This window comes from Diabrotica virgifera, chromosome 4, assembly GCF_917563875.1.
Source record: "Diabrotica virgifera virgifera chromosome 4, PGI_DIABVI_V3a".
NCBI lineage: Eukaryota > Metazoa > Arthropoda > Insecta > Coleoptera > Chrysomelidae > Diabrotica > Diabrotica virgifera.
Window position 1 is genome coordinate 119,043,939 of NC_065446.1, and position 19,334 is coordinate 119,063,272.

Below are 19,334 nucleotides of genomic sequence, written 5' to 3' on the forward strand. Positions count from 1 at the left end.
TTTATGTGATTTTTGTCGGGGAGCCCATAAACAAGGTTCTGTTTCAAACACTGTTAAAAATTCAATTATTTTCTCATTACTTCACTCCATTTTCGTAGAATAAATAGTATGTACCTATTTCACAAAACAAATTACTCTGCTGCGCTGCAAGCTAGAACTTGTTGAAACAGTGCAACTGCAGCCACAACAACTTGCATAAGTAACTCCTTTGTAGTGTCGAAAGAAACCGACACCCGATCTATCGCCCAACGTTTAACGGCATTAATAATGGTATTAACTAATTAGCGTGCTAAGTTATGGCTACACCTAATGCGTTAGTCAAATAACGCGTTAATTAACGGCATTAAACGTTACTGTGGCCCCAGCATTAAGAATTTATAGAGTGGAGCGTTCACAAGACAAAACACAACTGTTACCCCTCCATCGGGAACTGCTCCCTCACTTTTTCGTCTCCTGAATGCGACCATAGTTATTTAATGTTATATTGCCTCCCTATACCTAGTATATTTTTGTGTAAATTCAAGAATTTATAGCCTGAATTAGTGTACCACTACAATAGTGTATAATATGTAGCCTATACTAAAATCACAATCAAGATGCAGTACATTTAAACAAACCGAGACATGTTAACTGTTACAAGGAGCACTTCTGAATCATGATTTACAATGTATAAAATTTGCAAATCATCATTTGCGTTTTAAAATGTATATACATTGTAAATCATAATTCAGGAGTGCTCTTTGTGACAGTTAACGTGTCTCGGTTTGTTTACTTCTACTGCATCTTGATTGTAATTTTAGTATAGTGTCTAATAGCCTAATGTAATAACCAAATATTTTGCGGTATCGGCATATGGTATTCAAGTATTATTTACATTAACAGGATTGTGTTGTTTTTTCTTCTTTGTACATTTAGTTCAGTTATTAAAAGTGTGTTAACAGAGGCTTGTAGTTTTCTTGCTGCTTCCATGGTCTTCAACTACGTCCAAGACGGCAGTATCATCAGCAAAAGTAGCTATTGTGTTATGATCTAATTCAGAGATATCACTAGTGTATAATAGGTACAGAACTGGTCCTATCACACTACCTTGTGGTACATCTGCATTGTTTTCTTTTAGTTCCGAGTAGGCTTCTTGTTGCTTAACCCTAAAAACTCTATCTGATATATAAGATTCCAATAGTTTGGTATATTGTCTTGGAAAAATTCTGCTTAATTTGTATTTAAGTCACTCGTGCCATACTTTGTCAAAAGCTTGGGCCACGTCGAGGAAGACAGCCGACCAAACTTGGACAAAGAGCAAACCCTTGATGGCCATACATAGGCGGAGTGACGTGGACTGTCCGATCGTTTGTCGGTAAATTAGCACAGTTCAAAAAAGATCAGAAGCTTGGAACGGACCCTTCCAACTCGGCATCGGCTGGTACGGTCAGTGCCGTGGTAATTGCGTGGTCTAACGACGTTGTGTTGTAATTTTTATCATTGTGTGAATTAACCAACCTACAAAAATTTCTACCGCCAACACTGGTGGTGTGCCTTGATACTCTGGACCTCTAGGGGACAAGATGGTCCGACCGATTGTATCACAAAGTAAATATTGATTAATATTACAGTTAGACCAGGGCGCATCTGTAAAAATATTAGTACATTTGGACGTTGAGAGGTGACTCAAATTTTTTTTGCAGAAATTGCTTGAAAATAAATCAAATAATAATATTTGAGTTATCCTCCCTCTCAAAAAGGTCCGGAACATTGTTTAAATAATAAAAATGTCAAAAAATTAAGGAAAAATTCGATTTTTTTCTTGGTTTTTTGATTATAACTTTAAAAGTATTAATTTCCAAGAAAAGTTGTACTGACATAAAAGTTGCGTAATTAAATTTCCTACAATATAGAATTGGTTTAAAATTTAAGAAATAGTCACCCTTGTTGCAAAATAGCAATAATTGTGAAAAAAACATACAAACACAAGTATTCGCCTTTTACGTTTTTCAACCATTTATGCTACACTTAGGACCTCCATATTTCACCCTGAAAAATTTTATGATAAAGTTAAACAATACTGTAAATTTCATTAAGATCGGTTTAATAGATTTTGCAAAATAAATTTTGCAATCCAGCTTTCGTAAAAAAAATTCATTTTTTCAAAATGTTACAGGACTGAAAATAAAGCAGATAGCAAGTTGAAATTTTTTTTTGCATATAGAAGTGTACTGTACCTTTCATTTGCAATTTTGCAAAATTAAAATTGCTTAACACCACGGCGGCAGGAATTTTTTTAAATAAACATTAATTATTGGTGCTACGCGCAGGACAGCGGATAGGTTGCTCTGATTGGGCATTCCAATGACCTTTGATAATGATTGATACATTTTAATTTTTATGACATTTCGATATAAATAAATAAATTTGTTTATTGCAAAATAAAAACACATACTCTATCCTTTGAAATAACACTTTTATTAGCAAAAACTTTCTTTATTCATATATTTTAACTTAAACAATAAAAGTTTATTATTTTTAAACATATGCAATTGTTTAAACAATATTTCACAAACAATAATAAAATTAGTTTGATTTTTATGGAATTAAAAAATTAAAATACAACAAAATATAGAGTAAGAAAATAATATATTAGATAAAGATTGGAAGAAATTTTGGTGGAAATCAACCTGTGTGAATCGAACACCGCTGTCCTGCGCGTAGCACCAAAAATTATTGTTTATTTCAAAAACTTTCTGACGCCGTGGTAATTAATCGATTTTAATTTTGAAAATTGCAAATGAAAGGTACAGTACACTTCTATAAGCAAAAAAAATTCAACTTGCTACCTGCTTTATTTTCAGTCCTGTAGCATTTTGAAAAAATGAATTTTTTTTGCGAAAGCTGTATTGCAAAATTTATTTTGCAAAATCTATTGAACCGATCTTAATGAAATTTACAGTATTGTTTTACTGTATCATAAAGTTTTTCTGGGTGAAATATGAAGGTCCTAAGTGTAGCATAAATAGTTGAAAAACGTAAAATGCGAATACTTGTTTTTGTATGGTTTTTTCGCAATTATTGCTATTTTGCAACTAGGGTGACTATTTTTTAAATTTTTAACCAATTCTATATTGTAGTAAATTGAATTACGCAACTTTTATGTCAGTACAACTTTTCTCGGAAATGAATACTTTTAAAGTTATAATCAAAAAACGAAGAAAAAAATCGAATTTTTCCTTCAATTCTTGACATTTTGATTATTTAAACAATGTTCCGGACCTTTTTGAGAGGGAGGATAACTCAAATATTATTATTTGATTTATTTTCAAGCAATTTCTGCAAAAAAATTTGAGTCACCTCTCAACGTCCATCTCAAAACAGATCCGCCCTGGACTAAGTAACGTTGGGTGCCAACATTACTCTTTTACTCTTTTATTTTTCTATTAAGCGTGCCGCGTGTCACGCCACACTCCATGGGATCCTATCTTAACACAACTTCAGCGTGCGTTAATATTTTAATAGAAGAAAATTAGTGTTAGCCAAATCTTCTAATAGTCAAAACTAGGTAAAAGTGAAGAATTATAAACACAAAATAAATAAAGAAAGACCATCTATTGCATTTTTGTATCTTTATAAAAAATATATAATAAATAACTAAAAAATGTAAACAAACATTGAAAAATATTTTAATAAAGACAGAACTTTTTAGGTTATTGATCCCATCTAAAACCAGTTTTTTACTTCGTTTATTAAAAATATTTAAACAATTTTTTTACTAGAAAAAATATTTGTGAATGGATTTTGATTTACATAACCAGTATCTTCAAATTAATATTGACAAAGAGATTACTAACCTTCTCAAAAGTATTATTTTGAATAGACACAATAAATTTAATGTAGTGGAAAAATGTAGGTATGTACTCTGAAAATGATAAGCCTCTTACCAAGTTCATCGAAATATGCATGTATTACATTTTTTAGGCCCTAACACTTTTTCAGAGTATGCAATGTTATTTTTTGATGTGTAGGGGGTTAAGCAAATGAAATTGTCGACAACTTTAATCTATTACTTTTTATCGTAAAATGGAAAGTAAAAAGTTATAAACAAAAATAACTGAAAATTTTTGAACAAATTTTCTTTTGGGCGTTATAACTTTTTTTCTGGTAATTTTATAATAAAATGACATCAGAGTAATTTTATAGAGGGTTTTTCAACGAATAATTTCCATTACAAATTTGTTTAATTTCATTATTTTATCTGCGTTTTATAGCGCTCCCAAGGTTTTTGAAAACTCCTAAAGACACGTATTCATTGCGTTGGTGCTCCATGCTCCGTGTAACTACTCCAATGGATACGGCATGCGGTCCTCTGCATAAACCGCCACCGATTGGGATACGTGCCTTAAGAATATGATAAAACGAACCATTAGGCTTAGTTTCCCATTATACCTATATTTTTTTATCCAAACATACAATTTATCATTTTCTTTACATTCCTATGTTATTGTTAATGTAACTCTTGGTAATATCAGTAATATCGACCCTTTTCCACCACCTATGGGGTAGAGTCTGGTTCTACTTGAGTTTACATGTTTTTCCTTTAAGCATGGTACACCCTGTGTCTTAATTTAAATACTAATTAACAAACAATCACTTGTATTAAGATACTAATACCATTCTCAATTATATTCTAAATAATATGGCATTGTATATGATGCAATGCTATGAAAGTGAATGTACTGTTGAAAGAAACAATTTAAATTTCTTTAGCCATTATGTCGATGCCTCAGAAGCCAATCCGTGTAAGTCAATAAGTGTTTAAAATGAGATACTTACTAAGATGTTTCTGACAATAGTTGCATAAATATAAGTAGTTATTAAAAACAAATAAACTGTCTTTATTTATCATAATAGGTGTAACATATTCATAAATACAAACAAGGAAATAATAGTATTATTATACAGAGAGCACGTAAAGGTTGGAATAAATTCATTTTCTCGAGAATGGACAATTTTGGAAAAAAATCCCGAAACAGGTCGATTTTTATTTTTAAATTACGACTTTTTGGCATATATATCATACTAGTGACGTCACCCATTTGGGCGTGATGACGTCATTGATGATTTTTTAAATGAGAATAGGGGTCGTGTCATAGCTCATTTGAAAGGTAATTCAAATATCTATTCAGTAATATACACATTAATATAATTATTTATACAGAGTGTCCAAAAAAAAATTTAATTAAATTTATTGACATGAAAAGAAGAATCTGTGTAATTTATTTAATTCAAAATACATTTTACTGCTATCAGAAAACAGGAAAAAATGTTTATTTGACAAATAAATATTGTTTTTTGCAAATTTAATATTAAAGCAGCCACCCACCAGCCTCGTTGACAATTTGAGCATTTTATTTAAGGGAAAAGCAATGATTTTTTTTTATTTTTTTTCTGTTTTCTGAGCGCAGTAAAATGTATTGTGAATTAAATAAATTACACATATTCTTCTTTTTATGTCAATAAATTTAATTAAAAAAAAATTTTTTTTGACACCCTGCAAAAATAATTATGTTAATGTTTATATTACTGAATAGAGAATTGAATTACCTTTCAAATGAGCTATCACACGACCCCAATTATCATTTAAAAAATCATCGATGACGTCATCACGCCCAAATGGGTGACGTCACTAGTATGATATACAGTATGTCCCTGTAAGTTGTATCCATACGGAAAACTTTTTTATTATTAATTTTACGAAAAAAAGTTATTCTTTATAAAAAGCTCTGCATGGTCCAAAACCTAAGATTTAACCATCAAATATCAAATTTTTTGAATATTATACGAGGTATGTCAAAAAGTTTGAATTTCACTCAAGAGTAAAGTAGCTTTATTTTTCACAATATTGAAAATTGCTATTATGAAAAGTTGTTTGGAATCAAAAGCTGTATTCTAGTATGCAATTACATCCTTCTAATTGAAAATTTTTTTTTTTGAAAAATTATGGATAACGTAACATTATTTTCAATTATTTTAATTCAGATAACTCTTTTATTATTAATTTCACGAAAAAAAGTGATTCTTAATAAAAAGTTCTGCATGGTCTAACATCTAAAATACAACCATCTTTTGTCAAATTTGAAAAAATATTAATTTCGCTCAAGAGTAAAATACGTTTATTTTTCACAATATCGAAAATTGTTATTATAAAAAGTTATTCAGAATTAAAAACTATGTTTCAGTAATGTAATTACATCCTTCTAATTGAAATATTCTGAACTATAAAGGTACTTTACTTTTGATCTAAATTTATCTTTTTTGACATACCTTGTATAAAATTGATCAAATTTAATATAAGATGGTTGTATTTTAAGTTTTAGACCATCCAGAACTTTTTATTAAGAATCACTTTTTTTCGTAAAATTAATAATAAAAGAGGTATCAGAATTGAAATAACTGAAAAAATAATGATATCCATAATTTCTCAAAAAAAAAAAATTTTTTTTCAATTAGAAGGATGTAATTGCATATTAGAATATAGTTTTTAATTTCAAACAACTTTTCATAATAGCAATTTCCAATATTACGAAAAGTAAAGCTACTTTACTCTTGAGTGAAATTCAAACTTTTTGACATACCTCGTATAATATTCAAAAAAATTGATATTTGATAGTTAAATCTTAGGTTTTGGACCATGCAGAGCTTTTTATAAAGAATAACTTTTTTTCGTAAAATTAATAATAAAAAAGTTTTCCATATGGATACAACTTACAGGGACATACTGTATATGCCAAAAAGTCGTAATTTAAAAATAAAAAATGACCTCTTTCGGGATTTTTTTCCAAAATCATCCATTCTGGAGAAAATGAATTTATTCCAACCTTTCCGTGCTCACTGTATACATATTTTATAATAATAAGTGTTATATCTTATAAGTCATTTTTTGGGAGAATGTGACTTACACCGTTTGACTTCTGAGGCATCCATGTATTAAATTAAATAGTATGCTACCCATCAAGGCAACTTGATATGGAGGTAAAGTTGTTCCTGTGCATGTTTTGTTTATGGATTTTAGACATGCATATGATAGGGTCGATAGATTCAAAGTGTATTGAGCAATGGAACATATGGGTATACCAAGAAAATTTATCAGACTAGTAAAAACGACACTAATAAATCTGTGAAATTACTTGGCACAGTCATATATTTCAGATTAGTCCATGTGGTGAGACCGCTCCCGTCTGAAAAAAATTTCTGATTCGGTTTCTTTGTGGATTCCTATTCAAAAATGTCCCCTTTAAACAAATCTGAAGGGTGCCGGGCGGAATTCTTGGGCAGAAATTTATCAAACAATTTTTTTAAACAAATACAAAAGATCATGTTTTTTGCTCTGGAACATATATTTTTAGATTTTTTGGGTCAATCTAAACAAGAAAGGTATCTTGTAATTTTTCTCAGAAATTGATAATTTTGGAGTTATAGGCGATTTAAAATCTGAAAATGCGAAAATACGCATTTTCGAGGCTTAAAAACTCATATTTAAGTTAGTATTTTTGAGGTTGCCAGATATTTAGATTGAAGACTGAACATTCAGCTTCAAGATTCTGAAAAGTGATCGCGTCTAACATTAATTTATACCGTTGTTTTTTAATTGTTAAATATTTAATACCGATTTTTTGGCCGGTGCGGCGCGCTCCATTTCAAAAATCTCCTATTTTCATGCGAAAAATATTTTTTCTAGATTCTTTGGGACATTCTAAATAAAATAAGTTTTTTGACATTTTTCTCAAAAGTTAATAGTTTTTAAGTTATAAGCGATTGAAAATCCGAAAAATGACAAAAAACGCATTTTCGAATTTTAAATCGCTTATAACTTTAAAACTATTAACTTTTGAGAAAAATGTCAAGAAACTTATTTTATTTAGAATGTCCCAAAGAATCTAGATAAAATATTTTTCGGAGGAAAATAGGAGATTTTTGAAACGGAGCGCGCCGCACCGGCAAAAAAATCGGATAAACACGCATATTTAACAATAAAAAAAAACAACGGTATAAATTAAAGTTAGACGCGATCACTCTTCAGAATCTGGAAGCTGAATATTTAGTCTTCAATTTAAGTATCTGGCAACCTCAAAAATACTAATCTGAATATGAGTTTTTAAGTCTCGAAAATGCGTATTTTCGCATTTTTCAGATTTTAAATCGCCTATAACTCGAAAACTATCAATTTTTGGGAAAATTTACAAGATACCTTTCTTGTTCAGAATCACCGACAAAACTCATAAATATATGTTCCGGAGCAAAAAAACGTGATCTTTTGCATTTGTTAAAAAAAATTGTTTAAACAATTTCTGCCCAAAAATTCCGCCCGGTACCCTTCAGATTTGTTTAAAGGGGACATTTTTGAATAGGAATTCACAAAGAAACCGAATCAGAAATTTTTCCAGACGGAAGCGGTCTCACTACATGGACTAGATCAATTTACGGTTACAAAAGGCTTGAGGTTGAGGCAGGGAGATCCGTTATCCTCAACGTTATTCAAGTTAGTGTTAGAAACTGTAATCAGAAAATGTAGTATGAAGATGGAAGAAAAATCAAGATTTTAGTGTGGGGTTTGTAAGCGGTAAACATTAGAATTTTAAAAGGGTGAAAAATTTTGTATACCTGGGTGTAGTATTTCATGAAAATGAATAAGAGAATTGGTAGCTCAATTTCAGAATAGCAAAAAGGAACAAGAAATTAGCCAGTTTAAGAGCACAAATGAATTCAAAATATGTTTCTAGACAAGGCAAACTCAGAATTGATATAAAACAATAAGTAGACGCACAGTAACATATGTCTGCAAGGCATGGACATTAAATAAGAAGAACGACGATACTCTTGAAAGATGGGAAAAGAAAAATATTGAGACATATATTCGGAGAAAGATAGAAGAAGGATGGAAGAGAAGAACCAACAACGAATTTGTACAAAGAACCAACCATCACCTTGTTCGTCGAGTCACAAATGCTCAGATGCTTCGCTTAGGACATGTAGAAAGAATGACAGAAAACAGGATGTCTAAACTAGTTATGACCATGAAACTAATCGATCCCCAAAGAAGTAGACCCAGAAGGAGGTGGATTAATAAAGCGGAAAATGACCTTAAACAAATGAAGGTGAGTAGGGGAGAGTTGGATAAAACGGGATAGTCGGATAAAACGGGATACCTAGCCTAGAGACCCAACTAGTGCTGCTATCAATCGGACAATGACGAAAACTTGTTCTCAGTCGTCAATTTAACATTCTCAGTTCGTTTTACCTCGATGCCATTATTTGATGAAAAGTTGTTGTGGTTAGAATTGTTTGACTCAATTTTTTTGGTACTTTATACTTTTAAGTGCGTTGCTTTCTACATTACATTGCCTACATATCTAAACATATAATTTCGGTGACTATTACATTTAATTAAGCACTCATTAACGAATATTCTCATGTGTCGTCTATCTAATTTTACTTTCACGTTTAGGCAGGAAGCATTTTTGTTTTGAAAAATGTCTGAGTTGGACAAAACGGGACACTTATAAGTTGGATAAAATGGGATACAGTTTTTTATGTCCCGACCAGTGGTTTAGGAAATTCAAGACATCAAACATGTCCCATTTTTAAGGTGTTCGGCTAATTTTGCCGGTGTGTGTAGTTTATATAACCTCATCTCAAAAAAGTGTATTATGTAGGGTCTATTATGAATAATACAAGGTGAAATTTTGAAATTATTTATAAATTGCGTGATGACAATAAATACAAAACCCAATATGTATATTGATACTTAGTTTAGAAAATGTATGTCTTTATTTAGATAATTTTAAAAATAATACCATTATTTAAAGTATGATAAATTATTAATTTCAACATTTTATGTACGAAATGTATTTTATGTATCTTGAAAATTTTAAATAATTTTAAAATTTCACCTTATAATATTTTTTATAATAGACCCTGCGTAATACACTTTTTTTAGATGAGGCTGTTTAGCAGCTTCTAAAAACATAAAAGTGTACAAGGTGTTTCATTAAAATTAAAGATCATGGACTATGCTAGACTTGTGTGAATAACTCTGAATATTTAAATGTATGTTTAAACAGTGCATATTTGAATTTAAAAGTTGACGTATCTTAGCGTTTTTACGTATCTTAGCGTTTTTTTATAATTTTTTAAAATAAGGACACACAAATTTTTATTCCATAAGTGGTTTCCATACATTATAATTTAAAAATTTCACCATGTATTATTCATAATACACCATACATGATACAGTTCGTTGAAATCAGGTTGTTAAGCAGCTTTTAAAAAATATAAACATATACAGGGTGTTCCATTAAAAATAAAGCTTATGGACTATGCTAGGCTTGCGTACATTTAAATTTATATCTAAAAAGCACACATTTATATATAAAAATCGAGGGGTCTCAGCGTTTTTTATAATTTTTTAAAACAAGGACAGAAATAGTTTTATTCCATAAGTGCCTTCCACCCTACACAGTGTGTGTTCCAACGAAAATTTGACCCCCCTGCCAGAAACACAGAAACCAAGAGTTTCTTCAGAATTTAAAAAAAGCATGTCAATTTGTGTCCAAAGGGGGAACGAATTTTCATGCAAAATTCGTCCCCCTTTCCCTGCACCGCATCAACCACCAGTTTTTTGAAGTTATACTTCTTTACCGGCGATATGAGGGTGAATTTTTATATGTTAAAACCTATGATCCCGGCGCATGCGCATTATAACTTTGTTCTGATTGGATGTTCAAATGACATGTCAAAAATTATTCAATATGGCGGCTGTGGCACAGCTGTACGTAGTTTGATTATTTATGGTTGTTGCGTTTTGAAATTTGTGGGAAAAGAAACAAAGTTAGTTAATAGTTATAAGTACTGCCTTTTTAAATAGTTTTCATATACCTATATTTTTGGACTTTTGGACTATTTTGGACAAGGAAAACTCATTCTAATTTGGGAAGTAGTTTTTATTATAATCATATTGTAATTATACATTTGGATTAGGTTGGAATACATACATTTATTTTCTCAAGAATGGGGATTTTAGAGAGAAATCCCAAATTAGGTCCGATTTTTATTTTTAAATTATGATTTTTTGGCGTAGATTTATTTATCTAGTAGGTATGTAATGCTTTGATTTACATACTTAATTTGATTAAGTATGTATACATACTATATATAGGTATACATATACCCTATCATCGAACAAATTATGGTATGAATTTGCCTATAGAAAGATACTCGAGATATGTTAACCAACTTCATTTGGAAATATTTGATATGTCTGAAAGTGGGTTCAGGGCTCAATTTAATAGAATCAATTTCATAGAATAATTAATACTTTAGTTTAGTGTAAAACTTTAATTATAAATTTAGGGTTGTAATGTTAATTGTTGGTTGTTTGAACATTGTTGCAGGTTGAATTATTTTTGTTGTTTTTTGATTATATTTTTTTCTCAATCTATTACATACATCTTACATTTTACTATTTGTTAATTGTAACTGTTAATGGGGTTTTCCCGTAATATTAATAAATAATTAATAAATAATAAAATCGGTTGAATCAAAGAGGGTGAGCACCGTGGGGCGAGCACCAACGTATCCACTATGTGGAGCTGCTACACCGAGCACGGAGCACCCACGTTTGGATACGTACCTTAATATATTGGAGTTGTGGATTCCTTGTGTCGCCCACTCTCTAAATTTAGTTTCAAAAGCCGCAACTGAGTGTTATCATGTATTAGCATAGCACAGCATTCTTTAATTTCTTAGAAGAACTAACTATATGTATTTTTCACTTCCTCTACATATATACAGGGTGTCCAGAAACTCTACCGACAAACGAAGACAGGAGATTTTTTAGATAATTTTAAGATAATTTAACCCAATTCACCTAGTCCGAAAATGCTTCCTAAGGGAGCTAGAGCTCTTTGAAGATGGCGTCATGTTATTGAATGAAAACTCGTTATTTATACCCCGTTTAGGCTTAAGCCTCTTCAGGGTGAAGGATCCTCCTTTTCAGGAGTGTGGGGCAGTGGCGGCCCGTGAGGTAGTGCCATAGAGCCATGGCACTACCTTGCTAACTATGCAGAAACATATTTTTTATCTTAAAAACATTTTAATGCCTGTTTATTTTTTTTGTGAATATTTCTCTTTATTTTTATAAATTATATCAAATCTGGCAACTGTGTAGCGCAATGCAAATCTACCGACTCTGGCCACCCACAGCTGACCGGATAAAGGATGAAAATCATAAAAATCCCAGGGCCGAACGGCATAGTGGCTCGTGAGAAAAGAGAAAGATTGTATGAGCATCCTGTGTAAGTGACAGAGAGAGAGCGGTATTGCACTTTTAACATACGTTTAAATTGGAGTCTCCGTGCCAGGCTCGAAATCTCGAAAAGGAAGTTAGTGGATCTTAAGATACAATGTTTTAGATCTACATATTTCTAGTTTCTTTACGCGTTCGCTTGACGCTATTGTGTTTATTGTCTACTACTGTATTGTATATTTGTGTTTATACTCTACTATATTTTTTAATTTGTAATTATTAGTTAGTGCGTTGTGATCGTGGGTGTCGTAGGTATAAAAATAATATTTTGATTATTTTCTACGTTTAATTTATTTATTGACAATGAATCAAATTAGTATATTAAAAAACTCTTTTGGTGGTTTTTCGTTAGAAAAAAAAACTACAAATTAAAGAACTCGGTCGGCCTTTACCCGATTTAAAAATTAAAAAACAAAGTGGAAATGGACAAAAACTTCGTTGTCGTAAGTTTAATAAAATTATTTATGATAAAAATAGCTGGTTGTGTGGTTGCGAACAAACTAATAAACTCTTCTGTTTTGTATGCGTTTTGTTTGGAGGTGACGAGACTTGGTCAAACAAAGGCACCGATGATCTTGTACATATATGGGAGAAATTGAAATCCCATGAAAAATCTAAAGTGCACATGAATAACGTTTTTAGCTTTTCAATGCTTGGTAAGTTAAATATAAAAACCCAATTAAATTCAGCTTATCGTGATACTCTATTTATATTTTATATCCTTTTTGACCATATCGTAAAACCGCCACAAAAAATTTAGGCAGCTGCCCGGATTCTGGCACTACCTTCCTAAAGTTATACGAGCCGCCACTGGTGTGGGGAGATTGCGTAAGCTTTTGAATGTTAGGTGGTGTGTGGAGAGGCAAAGTTGCCAGTGGATGGGGTTAGAAGGTGGTTTTAGCTCAGAAGCAGTAGAAGCGATACAGTGGCGGCTCGTGACCTCAGTAAGCGGGTAGGCTACACATATACTTCGGGTAGGCGACAAACAATATCCTACAGTTTGTAATACATTTTGAGCCGTCTTGCAATACTAAATGTAATCTATGAGCGCAACAATGTGTAAAAATTGCTTTTGGAGCATCTACTTTAATTTTTGATTGTAATCCGTTTAAAGAGCCAGCCATTACACTTGCACCATCGTAAAATTGAGCAATTAATTTATTTTTGTAATCATATGGCTCAAGCACGTTTGAAATTAAACTATATAGAGCGTCTGCAGATCTATTATCGCTAACATCAAAAAACCCTGACCAACCTGAGTTACCTAACCAACTTTGTTAACAAAACGGATTGTTAAAGTACACTGTGATTTTTCGGTTATATCAGTAGTATCGTCAGCTAGTATAGAAAAAAATTGACTTTCATTAATTTCTGTTGAAATTTCATTTTTTACGTAATCGGCAAGACAATCTATTAAATCATTTTGTATTGTTTTTGACAAACCCGTGAACACCCCTTCTATTTTTTAACATGATCCTGGATTTCCTGATCGCGTTTAACTACTAAATTAAAATTTCTTTAAAATTACCCATGTTTGAAGAATTATGGCTCTTATCACGACCGCGAAATGTAAGTTCTTGTTTTGCTAAAAGAATTGTAACATCAATTTTTTCAACTTCTTCAATCTTTTTCAACTTTTCATTATATATCTTATTAGATAGAGAAATATGTCCAGCGAAAGCACTGTCAGTAGTTTGTAAGATTCATGTTTTTTTACACTAGCTGATAAATTTTTCAAATCTGAATATCCCTGACTCACCCAAACATTTTGCTTCAAATTTGAGAGCAACAGACAAGGCCAACAGAAAAGTGAATTTTTAAAATAACTTCCGCTTAGCCATTTATGATTTTCATACCATATTGTTTTAAACGATCTCGAAAATGGTTGATTGTCTTTTGTCTTATCTGTGGATAAAATTGTTAAATTTTGTAAAGGCCGGCCCATTGAAATAATTACTAATCTTTCTTGATTTTGGCGCCTTGAAAAAGGTGTCTCGATCAAACTGCATATTACATCGTTTAAAATATTCATATTCGATGACTAAAGTTTTTCCACCAATAAAACTAACACACCTACGTTTCAACAACGTCAAATATTACTTATTTTATTTATGTATCAAATAATAATTTACTATTCGAATAAATTGATAAGTTAACAATTAACCTCGCTTTAAATTTTTAATTATCTATATAATCTAATAACACATTATTCAGTTTTCATAAACAAATTTAAATTGTCCTACCTAGTTTTATTCAATACTTAACCTACTAATAACAGCCAAAATCAAAAAACAATTATTTTAAAACAGTTTCACAAGACACAAGAGAAGCAACTGATAAAATTTTGTAGGTCCGGCTATAAGACTCTGTGCCTATCCGCCCGTTCAAAATCCGCCGGCCTGCAGCAGGCCTGCTCGCGTAAACAGAGAGAGATCGCACGTCAATTCGGTGTTGGCGTCGTTCTATTTCAGGCTACGTTCCCGAGTGCCTGACCAAGGAGAATATAGAATCTATACAGTACTACTGATACTACAAGGAGCGTACAATAATTATAACTACGGAGAAAATTTTTTGGATATTTTTAAAAATAATTTGGATAATTTTTGCTATTTTATTGTAGATATTGTGTCAAAATTTATAAATTACAATTTTGAAATAAGTAATTTGTATTAATAATTTATATTATTGTACTACATTTGAAGAGGGTAGGCGGCGCCTACCTTGCCTACCCCGACGGGCCGCCCCTGAGATAGAAGTTGCCGTAGCCCAGTAAAGCGACCAGTCAGTCAAGGAGGTTCCAAATCTGTCACCACAGAGGAACGGCTCTTAGATCAGCGTGTGGGGATGCAGCTTAGTTATCTGCGATACATTAAGGGAGTTTGTTCTAGAATTTCGTAGTACTCATCGGGTAGTTCGTTTCTGGCCAATTGTAGAAGATTGGCCGGAGGGAATGGAACTTTGTTTTTGGGGGTCCCGGTGAGTATGTGACCTTGCCGATTGCAAGGGGTAGTTAGGACATATTTTGCTCTGTGATTGTTACCATTAATCGTACGAATGACGTATTTGTTGCTGAGAGAACGTATTCTCTCGTTGATAGGGGGCATTTTTGCGAGTGGGTGTACCAATACCGACGGATATCTCCAGTGCTTCCTGAGGCACCGTCATGTTATTAGTTTTTCTTAAATAACTCCAGAACGCTTCTATTTAGAAAAATAAAAATTGGCATGCGTATTAACTTTCCAGAAATGAATCGATTCCACCCATTGTGAATTTCTAGTACCGGTCATAGGCGTCCGTTTTGGGTAGGGCAACGGTTATTTTATCGCATAACTTTTTTGTCTTTAACTTTTAAGCACTTCTGATACTGGATTATTAAATTGTGAGGTATTCTAGTACTAAAAGGTACTCTTGCTTTAAGTCGGTAGGACACACCGTTTTCTAAAAAAATCGATTTGAATGTTTTTCATTTTGGGAATTTGAAAAATATTTTCAAAAAAAAACGATGTATTTTACTAAATTAAAGCAAGAGTAACTTTTAGTACTCGATTACCGCATAATTTAATAATCTAGTGTCAAAAATGCTTAAAAATTAAGGACAAAAAAGTTACGCTATAAAATAATTGTTGACCTACCCATAACGGACGCCTATGAGCGGTACTAGAAATCCGCAATTAATGAAATCGATTTATCTCTGGAATATAAATTAATGTACCAGTTTTCGTCTTTCTAAATAGGTTTTTTTTGAAATTTTTCTTTGACATTTAAAGAACGAAAAATTTTCAAATCGATTTTTCTAGAAAACGGTGCGTCCTACCGGCTTAAAACAAGAGTACCTTTTAGTACTAGAATACCTCACAACTTAATAATCCAGTGTCAGAAATGCTTAGAAGTTAAATACAAAAAAGTTATGCGATAAAATAACCGTTGCCCTACCCAAAACGGACGCCTATGACCGGTACTAGAAATTTACAATGAATGGAATCGATTCATTTCTGGAAAGTAAATAAGCATACCAATTTTCATTTTTCTAAATAAAAGCGTTCTGGAGTTATTTAAGAAAAACTAATTACATGACGCCATCTTCAAAGAGCTCTAGCTCCCTTAGGAAGCATTTTCGGACTAGGTGAATTGGGTTAAATTATCTTAAAATTATCTAAAAAATCTCCTGTCTTCGTTTGTCGGTAGAGTTTCTGGACACCCTGTATACAACTTGTTAACAGAATGTTTAAAAGCTGCGTCTTTAAGCGACAGCAACGCAGACCGTGGCAAAAATATTATTGTTCCTAAAAGTGCAAATACTTCTTGATAGTTATAGAGGTGATGCCGCAAAAGAACTAATTAAAGGTTATAATCAGATTAAAGGAGCATTATCCAAAATTTCGGAAGACGAATAATTTAAAACTCAAGACGCAAAATTTAAATTTTAAGACGCAAATGGTTTGTACCTATAATCGAATGTGTTTACTGGAAACAGAAAGGATATTAGGGAAGACAAACAGCACAAGTCGTATTCTTCAAGATCCAAATATTGACCTTAATTCAGGAGTGGCAGCACTTATGACTTACATAAATTATACAGTCAAGATGTGACAATTTCGAAAAATATGAGAACATCAGAGAAGTTTAGAACTCAAAATTTCATCGCTATAATAGATCACTTCATTACCTCTTTAACTCAGAGGCTGTCTACATATGAATCCATTCATTCCAATTTTGGATTTTTACATAATTTTGGAAAATTGAAAATTTAACTCTTAATGAAATTTGAAGCTCACTCACTAAAGCTTGCCAACATTTATAGCAATCATTTAGATGAAAACTTATGTGTCCATCTGGTACAGTTTGTAAGATTCTTCAATGCATTTAAAGAGGAAATCAGCTCATCAAATATAAGCAAAGAACTTCAAATGTACGAACTGCTAAAAGAAAAGAATATGAATGATGCTTTTAAAAATGTTGAGGTGATACTTTGTTTAATTTAGTTCTGATGTTAACTAACTGCAGTGGATAGAGATCATTCTCAAAATTTAAGTTAACTAAAAATCAACTTCGGTCTATGATGGGCCAAGATCATTTGAATCATCTCTCTATAATGAGCAGTGGCCACGATGTCTTAATGCAACTAGATATGTCTCACATAATCAAGAAATTTTTAATTAAAATACCTCGAAAACTTCCTGGACTTTAACCATACATCTTACTATTACTTTTAATATTTTACTGTAACAAGTTACAGCTCTTGTACTTTTTATTATTTAAAAATATATTTATAAAAGTAGATCAACATTTTTTTAATGGTAGAAGGTAGGGCCCCCACACCAATTCTGCCCAGGGGCCCCCACTGCCTTAAATCCGGCTCTGCTGCAATACAGACCTTAGATTAGAACTGAAAGTAAGAGCTCTGAGATGCTACATGTTTTCAATTCCTCAATAAACACAAAAATATGAAAGTTACAATATCTGGGACACTTAATCCTTTCAGTCACCATGCTCGTTTAAACAAACATCAACTTTGTTACGATTTTTTGGGTATTTCTTTTACATGCGCGACTCTTGAGTCACCATGGTCGTTTTAACAAACATTAATTTTTTTCAAAAATATATTGTTTTTATGAGGTATATGATATAAATTATATACCTCAACCTCCAAGTTTTAAATTTTTATCTTTGCAAACAAAAACTCATGACTGAAAGGGTTAATGAGGGCACATCGATATGAAATGCTAAAATTGATAATACAGGGAAAGAGAAGAGGAGAAAGAGGTATAGGAAGAAGGAGAATGCCATGGTTGAAAAATTTAAGGGACCGGTTTAAATGCAGTTCGATACAACTTTTCAGAGCAGCAGTAGATAAAGTAAAGATAGTGATGATGATATCCAACCTAAAAGTGGGAGCTGGAACTTAAACAAGAATGATTAAAAAAACACAAATTTAAAGGAGTTAAACAGAGTTTAAAGTGCTGGAAACTACATACTTATTATAGAATGTTAATTGACTATATTGTAATACTTAGTAGTTCAATGTGGCTACCTCGAACAGAAGAGGTTAACCTGGTACGGACATGTCAGAAGAGCAGAGTGATGGCCCCATAGGAAAAAGGGAGAGAGGCAGACACCGAAGATCCTTCAGAGATGAAGTGGACGAAGCAATGGAGAGAAGAAATCTACAGGAAGAGGACGGAAAGAGCTGGAAAGAACGGTTGAGTGAAGGAATACAGTGAAAACTGTGGAAATCCTTAGTACATATATATTTAGTAGTTACTTTCTTACCCTATATCAAAGAGACAGTGGTTTTATTAATATTATACTGTTGACCGGAGTATACAGACATTATTGTTCATAACACTAGTTTACTAAAGAATAACAGTTGAGCAATGTTTACAAATTTTAGGAGATGAAGAGATTGATTCCTAGGTAATATTTCCCGAAGAGGGTTGTTTTAATGAATTAAACATTACATAATTTCAACTTAATATTAACATACATGGAACACTTACCGAAAATGTTGCCAATGTTGTTGAAATATTTTTATTTGGAGTACTTAACCTATAAAACTTTCACCCACGACAATCGATCTATTCTCGCGGGTTACTTGATGAACTGGTTAAAAAATCATATCGACACGTAAATACGGTATTTGATAAATATTTAGTAGCTTATAAATATGTAAAGGATCAAAAGTTCTTTAAAAAAATGAATATAAAAGAGAATCACAGCAACAACTTCTAAACTTCAAACTCGCCATTCACCTCACGATCAAAACAAAACACAACAATCATGGTGGTGGGGTGGAAAACGCGAGCACGAGAGTTCTCTTAACCATCTGGTTGGTGCGTTGGATATTGCGTGATTTTTCACCTTGTGACCAGGGCCGGATTTAAGGGGTGCGGAGGCCCTCCAAAAGCACCAAACGTAAAAAAAATCACATTATTCACAATTCACATAGAATACAGAATTATTTTTAAATGTTGAAATGGTTGCAAGT

General features: G+C 32.0%; 1 protein-coding gene across 1 annotated transcript in view; it reads right to left on the reverse strand.

Moving 5' to 3' along the window:
- The window catches only part of LOC126883135 (acetyl-CoA carboxylase), a 465,330-nt gene extending 446,245 nt beyond the window's left edge, over window positions 1-19,085 (reverse strand). Inside the window, exon 1 of the mRNA XM_050648387.1 lies at window positions 18,847-19,085. The gene's annotated coding sequence lies outside the window, so the exon portion shown is untranslated. The remainder of the gene's footprint in view (window positions 1-18,846) is intronic.
- Window positions 19,086-19,334: the final 249 nt, after the last annotated feature.